Source organism: Danio rerio, chromosome 21 (assembly GCF_049306965.1).
Source record: "Danio rerio strain Tuebingen ecotype United States chromosome 21, GRCz12tu, whole genome shotgun sequence".
Classification (NCBI taxonomy): Eukaryota; Metazoa; Chordata; class Actinopteri; order Cypriniformes; family Danionidae; genus Danio; species Danio rerio.
This window is the reverse complement of record NC_133196.1, coordinates 44492825-44503717: the sequence shown is the minus strand read 5'-3', so window position 1 is coordinate 44503717 and position 10893 is coordinate 44492825. Positions and strand designations below refer to the sequence as shown.

The following is a 10893-nucleotide window of genomic DNA, read 5'->3' as shown; positions in this document are numbered from 1 at the left end:
TAATGTATCCCAGTTTATCAACTGACATATGCAAAATCTGCCAGATTGAAGAGTTCAGCGAAGATAAACAATATAGCTTATAACAAAATTAGCTGAAAATGTAACATTTATGATTACATTTTTTTACATTCTGCTTCACAAAGAAGTTGATTTTAGAAAACAATTGTAAGAACATCCGACATTATATTTAATATTGCAATCCCACAATGCCAACTCACCTGCATGGTTCCATTTAGTTTTTCCACAAGGCCTTTCGTTTTTGGATGGTATGGGGCACAAAGGCTTTGTTCCACACCGAGGAAGGCACAGAGATCTTTGTTGATCTATTTGCAAAACATATGCAAGGTTTATATAATTCTGATTTGCACAAAACATTTACACCTATTTTCTGAATGTAATTCATTAACAAAGTAGCAAACAAATTCTGTACCTTGGTCAGCTAGGATCTTCTTTAGTGCCCCAAACCTATAAAATAAATTAATAATTAAGAAACAACAGCAGCTGATTTGTTGGGTATTGGATAGACCTCAGACCATTTGGTATAATAATCGACTGAATAATAATGAATTGTAAGAGTCGGATCCCACCTGAAACTGACTGCCATTTTGTATAATAACATAAAGAAAACAATATGATTGATTACTATTTCATTATACCGCTAGACCACTTGCATTTTATACACTAGCTGTTGTACACTGATTGCATGTTAATGATAAGCTTTTGAACACGTACGATAAAATCAATTCGATTCAATCCCACGCGGGATGTAAACAGAACTAATGCAAATTGCAAATTTTTCTTCCATCTATCTGACTTTCTCAATAAGAATAGTACGTTTAGAATTATTAGGCTTTGTCTAAAAACCGCCTACTATTCAGTAGGTATTGTATTTGAATTTAAACATACTACTCGGACATTAGTAAAGTACATTCTATACAGTATGAATGTGAAAAGTATGAATGGAGTTCGAACGTACTACATTCGCCATTTTGTCATGGTCATGTGACCTACCTGGCTGCATGAGTTGCGTTGCTTCACTCCCATTAATGAATTATCTTGCGGGGCATCATGGGATAGCGCAGCATGCATGGGATGCGCACTCCAGAATCTCGTAAGTAGATAAGTAGTAAGTCATCCGGGTACTTCTCGCATGCCGACTTTCAAATTCTATGAATTCGGACATACTACTCGGCTCACATACTGATTCTAGCATTCTATATACTATCGAAGTATGCGATTTCGAAAGCGGCATTAGTTTTTAGTTTGTATAGTCACAGAATTCATTTCACACCAACTGAGGCTAGGCTAATCAGTCATGTGCGTTTGTTGTGTGTGATGTCACGTATGCGGCATTTTTAGCGCATCGCTTCTGTGAGCAATAAGAGACAATTTCAAAGAGACATATGACGTAAGAGGGATACGTGCCATAACGAAGTTCAGGCTGGGGAAGCAAAAGTAAATCAAGTGTACACTGTACTGCAATAAACTGAACAAAGATTGCAGGGATCGTCTTACTTTCAGCATATAGATCTGTATGAATTAGTATGAAACTGCAAACCAACAATTAGGGACTAAGCTGAACCCAAATAGCACGTGTGTATCACAGAGATGTCTGCTGGACATTTGAGTTTTCATCTGGGAGATGTCTTATGTAGGGTGCTTGCTCATCTGGAAAACGTTGTTTAGTTGTCCTTGTCAGACTTTCAAACAACGTCTACGCAATGCATTGCAGATTTTTTTTATAAGAATATTAGATCTGTGAGACATTTATGTAGAATAGTCGCCGTTTTTTTATTTTTTATTTAGACATTCCCTCATCCATACTGCTGTAAATAAGTTAGTTACACTGATTATACATCTGACTACACATATATGATAACTAAGCTCAGGTATTTTCCACTCAAAATGAAATAACACAACTGCTGAAGAATCATTTGTAAAATTTTATTTTATTATCATTTATTATAGTTTATATTTTTTCAGAAGCAAACAAAACCAATTTAAAAAGTAAATTAAAAGTAAGCTTAAGCGGCCATTCTTCCTGGGGCCAAGCGGAGATAGTCTTTAAAATGTTTTTCTGCTTCTGCATCTGTTGTAGACGGAAGCACAGGCTTCCTCATAGCTGCACCTGTTAAAAAACAAAAAATACATTTTGGGAGAAAAATAGTATATAGTTTTGCAATGCAGTGCAGCCCACAAATATAAAAACATAAAAATTAAACGGTTAAAATGTCAAAAACTATTATGCTTAACATAAACAATGAAACCGCTTCTCAGCCTTTAGAATGCTTTGGTGGTAATATGGCTCTGTTTTAGCCAATTTTTTTATGACCATTTGAAACTAAACATACCCAATTTCTAAGTGTGATTGGGATGTGAAAACTAAGGCTGAATTAAAATTGAAGATTAAAATTAAATATATTTATCTTTGTTACTTAAAAATACAGAATATAGCTGTTTTTATTTTTTAGCTTGTAAATGTATCAATTTTCACAGTAAAATATTTTGACAACTTACTTGGGAATTCCTTTTGCAGACATTTCAGCAAGCCTGTTTCCATTTTTGGGAAGTCTCGTCAAAAGATGCTGAAAGAAACAATTATGTAACCAAATTTACAAAAGCATTAGTCTTTGAAACATATATAATTGATTTTATTCTTTGTTTAATAATGTTTATTTACAATGTACTTCATCCTGCTTAAACGACTCGTGTAGAATTCTGGCCTGATCCTTGGTCCAACCTTTATCTGGTAGTGGTGCCTCCATTAACCAGTCACTCTTCAATAGCATGTCCATCTCTTTGTATGGAGGCCACCATGAGTGACTCTCTGAGTACCAAGACTATGATATAGGACCGGTACTCCCTTGTTGAATGAACTCCACTATGAGGTACATTTGTTTTTTTAAACTGAAAGAGCCCTATAATGTTGAATGACATGTATTAAATTTCAGTTGTTTATGTGCAAATACACAAAACTACATTGTGTGCAAAATTATTGAGCAAGTTGATATTCAGATCATATTTTAGGGCATATTTTACAAATTCCAAGCAACTTCAATCTTAATAACCATTACTATTTTTGCATTTGTATCATTCATAATTGTTATATAATTGTCAAGCCTGGAAGTGGAAAAAAAAAGCTTTAAATTCAGGTGCTTTACAGATAAAATGAGCCATAAATGTAATTCAAACTGAAAAGTTATTAAATGCCAGTGATGGAAAAAAAAAAATTCCAAAAAATTGGAATAGGGAATTATTGTGTCTGTTAAAGTGGAACTGAAACAAAATAGCTGCCGCAAGGGATAAAGAAAGCTTTTACCTCAATGTTCTCGATCTTGCAAAGCTGTGTTGGTCCTGAAATTACATCAACAAGGTAGATACCGTGTGCTGAAGATAGAAGGGGATAGTCCAAAAAAGTTAATGTTTGCTGAAAGTAGTGTAGGCCACGTAAATGTCAAATTTTTCTGAAATTATGTTTTGTGGCTTTGCAAACTGTAGTTCTTTGAAATATGAAACTCAACAAATGACTCGGGTAGAGGACCAGCAAGCATGTGGTTTTCTGAGCCTTGATGGGTTGTTTTTGTTTTGTCCCTCTTTGTTGCAGCTTTGAGGTTCTGAGAACCTTCTCACAACTTGGCTTAGCACACATGAAGGTTTCCGTAGAAATCTATTCAGCTTGTTAAGGTGGTCCTCATATATGAATGCACTGAAGTTGTCAAGTACACCATGGTGTTTTGCATCTTCTGCAAGATGTACAAGACAGGGGATGTTATATAACAGGAATCTGGGACTGTATAGCTGTTTAATGTGTGTGACAAAAAGTCGGAGAATATAATTGACATAGTCATAGTAATCACCAATTAGGCATTAGTCATTACAAACGATTAGGATTCCCACAAAAAGCAGCAGCAGTTTTTTTATGCCTCAGTGGCGAGCAGGTTTTTTTTACCATAACATGTAGAGTAAGAATTTTCTGAACTCGGTTGCCTTCAGTCAATTTATTTCCCTTACTTCTTCTGGCTTGCGTACAAATTTCACAGGCACATTCTTCTAGGCACTGACCAACCATTCTGACAGCACGAAAGGCTTTCGAAGCCGCCATACTCCTGGTTGAGTGAGCCCTGATCGCCTCAGGTAGAGGCCGATGCAGGACTTCATATGCTAATGAAATAGCCTCGACTATCCACCGGCTCAGAGACTGCTTAGATGCTGGCGCCCCAATTTTGGGTGAGCCATACAAAACAAACAACTGTTGTGTTGTACGCCAAGCAGACGTACGATGTACGTATGCATCTAGGACCCGCACTGGGCAAAGCAGATTTAAACGCTCCTGATCTGGCGTCATAAATGGTGGAGGTTTAAAGGCCTGCAGCACAGTAGGTCGCACAACCTCAGTGGGGACCTTAGGAACGTACCCTGCTCTGGGGTACAGAAATGCTCTCACCATACCAGGTGAGAATTCCAGACAAGAGGGAGCTACAGACAATGCTTGTAAATCTCCTACTCTTTTGATGGATGTAATGGCCAACAAAAAAAAACGTTTTAAGGGTCAGAAACTTTTCTGACACATCCTCAATTGGTTCAAACGGGGCTGTCGACAGGCCCTCAAGCACTATCGACAAATCCCAAGTAGGAAACCTATTGGCGCAGGCAGGCCTCAACCTCCTCGTTCCACGGAGGAATCTGACCACCAGAGGGTCTTTGCCAAGACCATCAGTACGGTATGCGGACATTGCCGCTACATAACCTTCAAGCGTTGACGGAGTCAAACCGAATTCAAAACGCTCCTGGAGAAATTGCAGCACTGACCCCGCAGGGCAGTGGACTGGATCCAGGTGGTGGTCTGTACACCACGAAGTAAAAAGTTTCCACTTGGTGGCATACAATCTCCTCGTGGAGGGAGCTCTGGAGCTTAGTATGGTTTGAACAACCTCAGTTGACAAACCAAGATCTACAAGGTGGGCCCCCTCAGAGGCCACACCCACAGTTTCCAGAGGTCCGGGCGGGGGTGTACTATCATTCCCTCCGCCTGAGACAGGAGGTCTCTCTGGACGGGAATCTCCCATGGGAGACCGTCGAGGAGAGACACTAGGTCCGAGAACCATACTCGTGTGGGCCAATAAGGGGCTACCAGCAATAGGTTGTACCCCCCCTTGACGGACCCTCTCCAGGACTCCCGGGAGCAGAGCGATTGGGGGAAAAGCGTACAGACGAAGCCTCGGCCACGTCTGCACCATGGCATCCAGCCCCAAAAGTGCTGGATGTGTTTGGGAGAACCACAATGGGCAATGTGTTGTTTTCTGACAGGCAAATAGATCGACGTCGGCTCTGCCGAATCTCTGCCAAATGGCCGCCACCACTTTTGGGTGTAGTTGCCATCCCCCAGGCTCCAACCCCTGTCTCGACAGGAGGTCCGCTCCCACATTCATCGGACCTGGGATGTAAGCTGCCTTCAGAGAGAGCAGCCTCCCCTGAACCCACAGATGGATTTGATTCGCCAACCTGCACAGAGGGCGCGAATTCAAACCCCCTTGATGGTTGATGTAAAAGACCACCGATGTGTTGTCGGTCTTCACTAACACATGGTGACCTCTCACTTGAGGGAAGAAGTGCCTTAGAGCCTGAAACACTGCTAACATCTCCAAGCAGTTGATATGCATGTGGAGATGATGGTCCCTCCACTGTCCCGATGCGGGAAGGCCCCTCAGGGTCCCTCCCCAGCCCTTGCGTGAGGCATCTGATGTCAGAGCCAGGCGCTGAGATATTACTCCTAGTGTAGGGCCCTGGGACAGAAACCAGGGCTTTTTCCATATCGATTACGCTCGTAGGCAATGCCTCGATGCTTTGATTGTGCGGAACGGATTTCCCCTTGGGGAAAACCCCCTGGTTTTGAGCCACCACTGTAATGGTCTCATGTGTAGCAGACCCAATGGGATTATGTTGGAGGCTGCCGCTAGTAGACCCAACAGCTTCTGGAACTGTTTGACTGTGATGGCTTGGCCCAGTCTGATCCTCTTTGCGGCTGCCCGAATCGATCTCTTTTTGGAGATCTTTGTTAAATGGAAGACCCCCCCTCAGAGGCATGTCTCGTGATGGCAGGATGCGTTCATCACACAAACCAGCTTTTTTGCGCACTTCCTGCCTCTCTACTTCCCAGTTAATATTATATTTAGCTGTTACATTGGCCAGGACCTCTGCCAGCTCATCATATTCGGGGCATAATGGGGGAACGTCATTTTGGCCCCGAAGGCCCTCCATACTCTCGACTCCCTCAGAAGCCGGGAGGCGGAGCAGCCGCCCATCAGCGCGAGAGGAAGAAGCCGATGAACAGGCTTCCAGCTCGCGCTGACTGGACCTCGATCTCACAGTAGAAGGAGAAGAAGCCCTCGAGCTTGTCTCCATCCCCTCTGCCAGATCGAGCTGCGATCCCCACGACTTTAATCGCCGCTCTGCCTCAGCACGGGCGGGACCAGTGCCACGAGGCACACCTGCCGCCGGCTCTTCAGAGTCTGGATGTGCATGGTCTGACTACGGCCAGCTTCATTTGTTTCATTCGTTTTTCTCAGACTAGTCTAAGTATATAAATGTGTGTCTGTATACATGTGTAATATATATAGCACCTGTTTATTTTATTAATGTTATTTAAATTTAGTGGATTACTTTTACCAGGCACTTATGATACAAATACAGATTAAATAGCTCTAGTCATGTCTTTGTTTGCAGTAACCATACTGCACATTTTTATTAACTAAATAACTCCCCATTTCTGTTGTCCAGCGTGAAAGATTTTACAGCTTGAAACTGGATCAAAAATTGAACAAGCTGTCTAGGCATGTACACAACTGAAGACTTGATACAGACCAGTTTAGAGAGGCCTTCATTAGAGCAATTTGATCCCAGTCCTGCTGTAGACCGCTAGCTAAACTCCATACAGCTTAAATAATGAATAGTTATTAAATACTATTTCAGCTGTTGTTGCAGTAAAATAAAACCTACTGTACTTATTGCATTTAAATGAGTGAAACCGCTTTGCTTGTAAAGATATCCTCGTGTACAGTTATTAGGAAAAATCACTATTTATTTTATATATTTTCACTGTGCTCGTAAAATTCTCTAATGTGCTCCAAAATTTTTCAACTTGAGAGCGCATGTGCCACTCCTGAAAAAAGGGTCAGTAAGGGTCAAGCCCTGTTTAATATTTTATTTTATAGATGTAGTGTTTAAGTCTTTTTTGTGTAGCAAATCTCAAATGGATATCCCTCTCAGACACCACAGAAACTCGATCCCACATGAGGTGAAGGAAACAAAGAGGTACAGTGAAAACACACTACCACCGGAAAACTACTCTCTTATCGCTCTGCTTCTCCACGTGCACAGAGAAAAATCTCTATTTTCTTATATTAAACATTTAAATACAAATAAAAAGCACAATAATTACATAATGTAAATAAAACATGTAAACTTGCAGCAAATGGTTACATTTGACTTGTATCGTGACTGTAAACTGCATTAATATTCAGATATTGAATCACTCATACAATAAAACTCCTTCCATTTGCGTTAACAGTATTATAATGTGAAAATCTGCCACAATACAATTAAATGATATAATTATTCTAATTTAAACTAAATCACATATTTGGATTCAGAAAATAACAAGTTAATAACCTAAATAACATACCTTAAACAGAGTGAAGTACTGTACAGTAAGTTCACACTAACACCGTTACTCTCATCCCTGCATGAAAAATACAGGTGCGAATGAAACAATAAAACACAATAAACGTTGCATTTTAGAGTAACAGTTAAAAAAAAACACTGATCACATGGATACACATGATGACAGAACCACTTAGCAGCAATTTTACATCAAAAATATAATGATTATGATCGCAAAGAGACTGTAAATGCACGATAAACGAGAGCAAAAATAACCTTGCTTCTCCACCGGCGTACACCACGCAACTGATGGAAGCTTTACCGTTCTCCCGGTGTCACACTGATTGTAGCCCCACCTACAACACACATAGGAACTCTCTGAATGGATGAAACAAAACATTAAATGCACGTTTTGCTGAACCTAGCTACTTGATAAAACATTTTGAGAAGGTGATGTCGTCTTAATGGTACAGTGAAAAGTCATAGTGTATACTAAGAACCAATGGTATAAATTTTTAATTTTAAACCGCTGTTTTAAAGTCAAAAGATTTAAAGATGTCAAGTATTTTCTGACAAATGCTGTTGAAGCTTGTTTTTACGGGTCTAGGGCACAATACCATCAAACTTTTAACAAAGATGTAATATTGTTGACCTCCCCTGATGATAAAGCTGTTGTAAAACAGGAAAAAACAATTGTATAAAGATTGGGCACATATTAAATGCACTTGAATTTGACAAAGCATGGGACAGTAGCCTTTAAGAAAAATCAAAGAAGACTTTAAAGTAAAAGTGCCACTCGATGTAAGGTAAATGTTTTTATTTTTCTTTAAGTTATAAGTATTGTAATTGTAAAACTGTATATTTCACATTACTGATTCATTATTTGATGATGTATTAGTACCAATGGTTTTCATTTTGTGTAGTTTGGAAATACTTATGGGATGTGGTAATAAGCTCATTAAACCGAGGTTAACTGAAGATCAAAAACTGGATGGAAGATTGATTTTAAAGGTCTTCAAGTTGAAGACACCCGAGTTTGGACACCCCTAGAAATAGAAAACTAGAAATAGAAGTGGGCCTTCTTGCAGGCGAAGAAGACAAGTCACACAAACAAGAAATGTGACTTTCACAATGGTTCTTTAGAATAAACATGTGGATCGATATATGTCACAAGAGCCAAAGGACTGCAGAATGACTGATAAGTGACGTAAAACCAAAACTCCACCTGTTAATATCAGTTGCATATATGCTGGAGTCAGGAAATGTATGTTGGTTGCGAACCTCTTGAATGTAATTGTTGTATTGCATTGGGGCAAATAAACCCAGAGCCCTGTCATCAAATTATTCATTTGTTTCTAATAAATTACTAATATTTTTGGCATTGATGAAAACCCTCTCCAGACCTTTCTTATTAAACATGCATGGCATTGGCTTGATATTCCAACACAGTACATAACCTTGGCTTTCCTTACAGTCCTCATTACCTCTGCTTGTGTTTTGTTTCTATTAAATCCAAATGATTGTGAGTTATCCTGACTCTCCTAAATGCTTTCTTTTTTTTCTAATTGCATTTGTACAGTAATCATTCCAACACTGGACAATTTTATTCTTTCTTCCTCTTACACTCTTTGCTATATACATATTCACTGCAGTTTGTATTGCTTGTACTATTTCTTCATTAATAATCTCTATTGACCTGTCTGGTTCAATTTTAATATTGTAAAATCCTTCTTCACACAAACTCGAAAACCCAGAGGGTTTACAAGGATGAGGGTGTCAGCATATTTTTGCTAAGAATTGCCTGGGAGAAGCACAGTCTTAGGGTCAATGTGGAGGCAAGGAGGTGGCCTGGGACTTTCTGAACACAAGACGTAGATCATGGTACTCTGCTGGGACCCCAGTCAGATACACTGCCTTCACCTGGCTTTTGCTGTGCAGACTGAAGCAAAGTGTTGAGGTTTACCACGATTAAGGCATAAACCCCGGGCTAGTCGCTGTTGTGCGATTAAGGCAAACCTCGATGCGTAGTGCCAGATTTATTAGGTCATCAAAGTTGTGTGGTAGTTCATGAGTGGCGAGCTCATCCTGGATGTCCTCTTTCCGACCAGCACGGAACATAGATTGACATGACCCCTCATTCCAGTCACAGGATGCTGCCAAGGTTTAAAATAAGATGGCATACTCAGTGACCAATCGGCCACCCTGATTAAGGCAGGCGAGCTGATCCACAGCCACCTGTCCTTTAGCAGACCGATCAAAAAGCATACTCAATGAGTGAACGTGGTTCCGTGCTACCCAGCAGAGTACCATGATCTATGTCTTGTGTTCAGAAAGTCCCAGGCCACCTCCTTGCCTCCACATTGACCCTAAGACTGTGCTTCTCCCAGGCAATTCTCAGCCTAAGGGTCACTTGTATTCCTTTGTATTCGTTTTCCATCTCCAGCCGGAGGTCATTAAAAGAGGCACAACAAGGGGCTCTAGTTCCCCATTCACGGGCCTTGCCAGTAAGAAGGGTTAACACATAGGCCATCTAAGTCTCTTCTGCGTAATACATGCGTGGTTGGAGGGCAAATATCTCACATTGTGCCAAAAAAGGCTGACATGAGTTAGGGTCCCCATCATACGGTGCTGGATTATTGCAACGTGGTTCAGGCTCATGGCGAAAACCTCGCAAAGTGTACTCGTGCTTTAGTTCTTGTAAGCGAGTAGTAAGTTAAGCCACCTGATTGGGAAGAATTTCCACCTCTCTGCTGGTGTTAGGGAGTCGTGTCTCATATTGGCCCAGAAGCACCCCATGTTGGACAACCGCTGATCTGACAGGATCTAGACCTGCTGTGTCCATCTTGGTCAGATCTTTCTGTCAGAATTTAGAATAGACACAAATGCAGGTCTCAAAAAATTTATTAGATCACAAAAATCAACATAAATCTCCAAAAGGCTTCAAGCACAGTGAGAAATAAAATATAAGAAATCTTAACAAAAAACTGTTCAGAAGAAGACAAAAATTAGCTTAAGGGTTCCTTAGAGGGGCTCAAGAAAAATAAATAAATACAATAAAACAAAGATCAACCAGAAGAATTAGAGTCTCAAATAAACATCAACACAAACCACTCCATAATGTTAAGATAAAAAAGAGAGAAGGCAAAGAGAGAAAAAGGCAGTAAAAACAAAGGAATAACTGACCGGGAGCCAGGCATGAAACAACACAACAGGGACCGCATGGACTGGTTTAGC

At 40.3% G+C, this 10893-nt stretch overlaps 1 non-coding gene across 3 annotated transcripts; it reads right to left on the bottom strand.

Moving 5' to 3' along the window:
- Positions 1-1930: 1930 nt before the first annotated feature.
- On the bottom strand, positions 1931-7967 carry si:ch211-79h18.2. Of its 3 annotated transcripts, none has more exons than XR_662696.4 (6): positions 7936-7967; positions 7682-7738; positions 3320-3743; positions 2681-2918; positions 2518-2585; positions 1931-2128 (listed from the first exon to the last, which is right to left on the bottom strand). It is a non-coding gene; the product is annotated as a si:ch211-79h18.2 (transcript). The 3 variants fall into 3 exon arrangements; XR_662698.4 differs by having other exon boundaries at positions 3320-3387; XR_662699.4 differs by lacking the exon at positions 3320-3743.
- Between the last annotated feature and the right edge of the window lie 2926 nt (positions 7968-10893).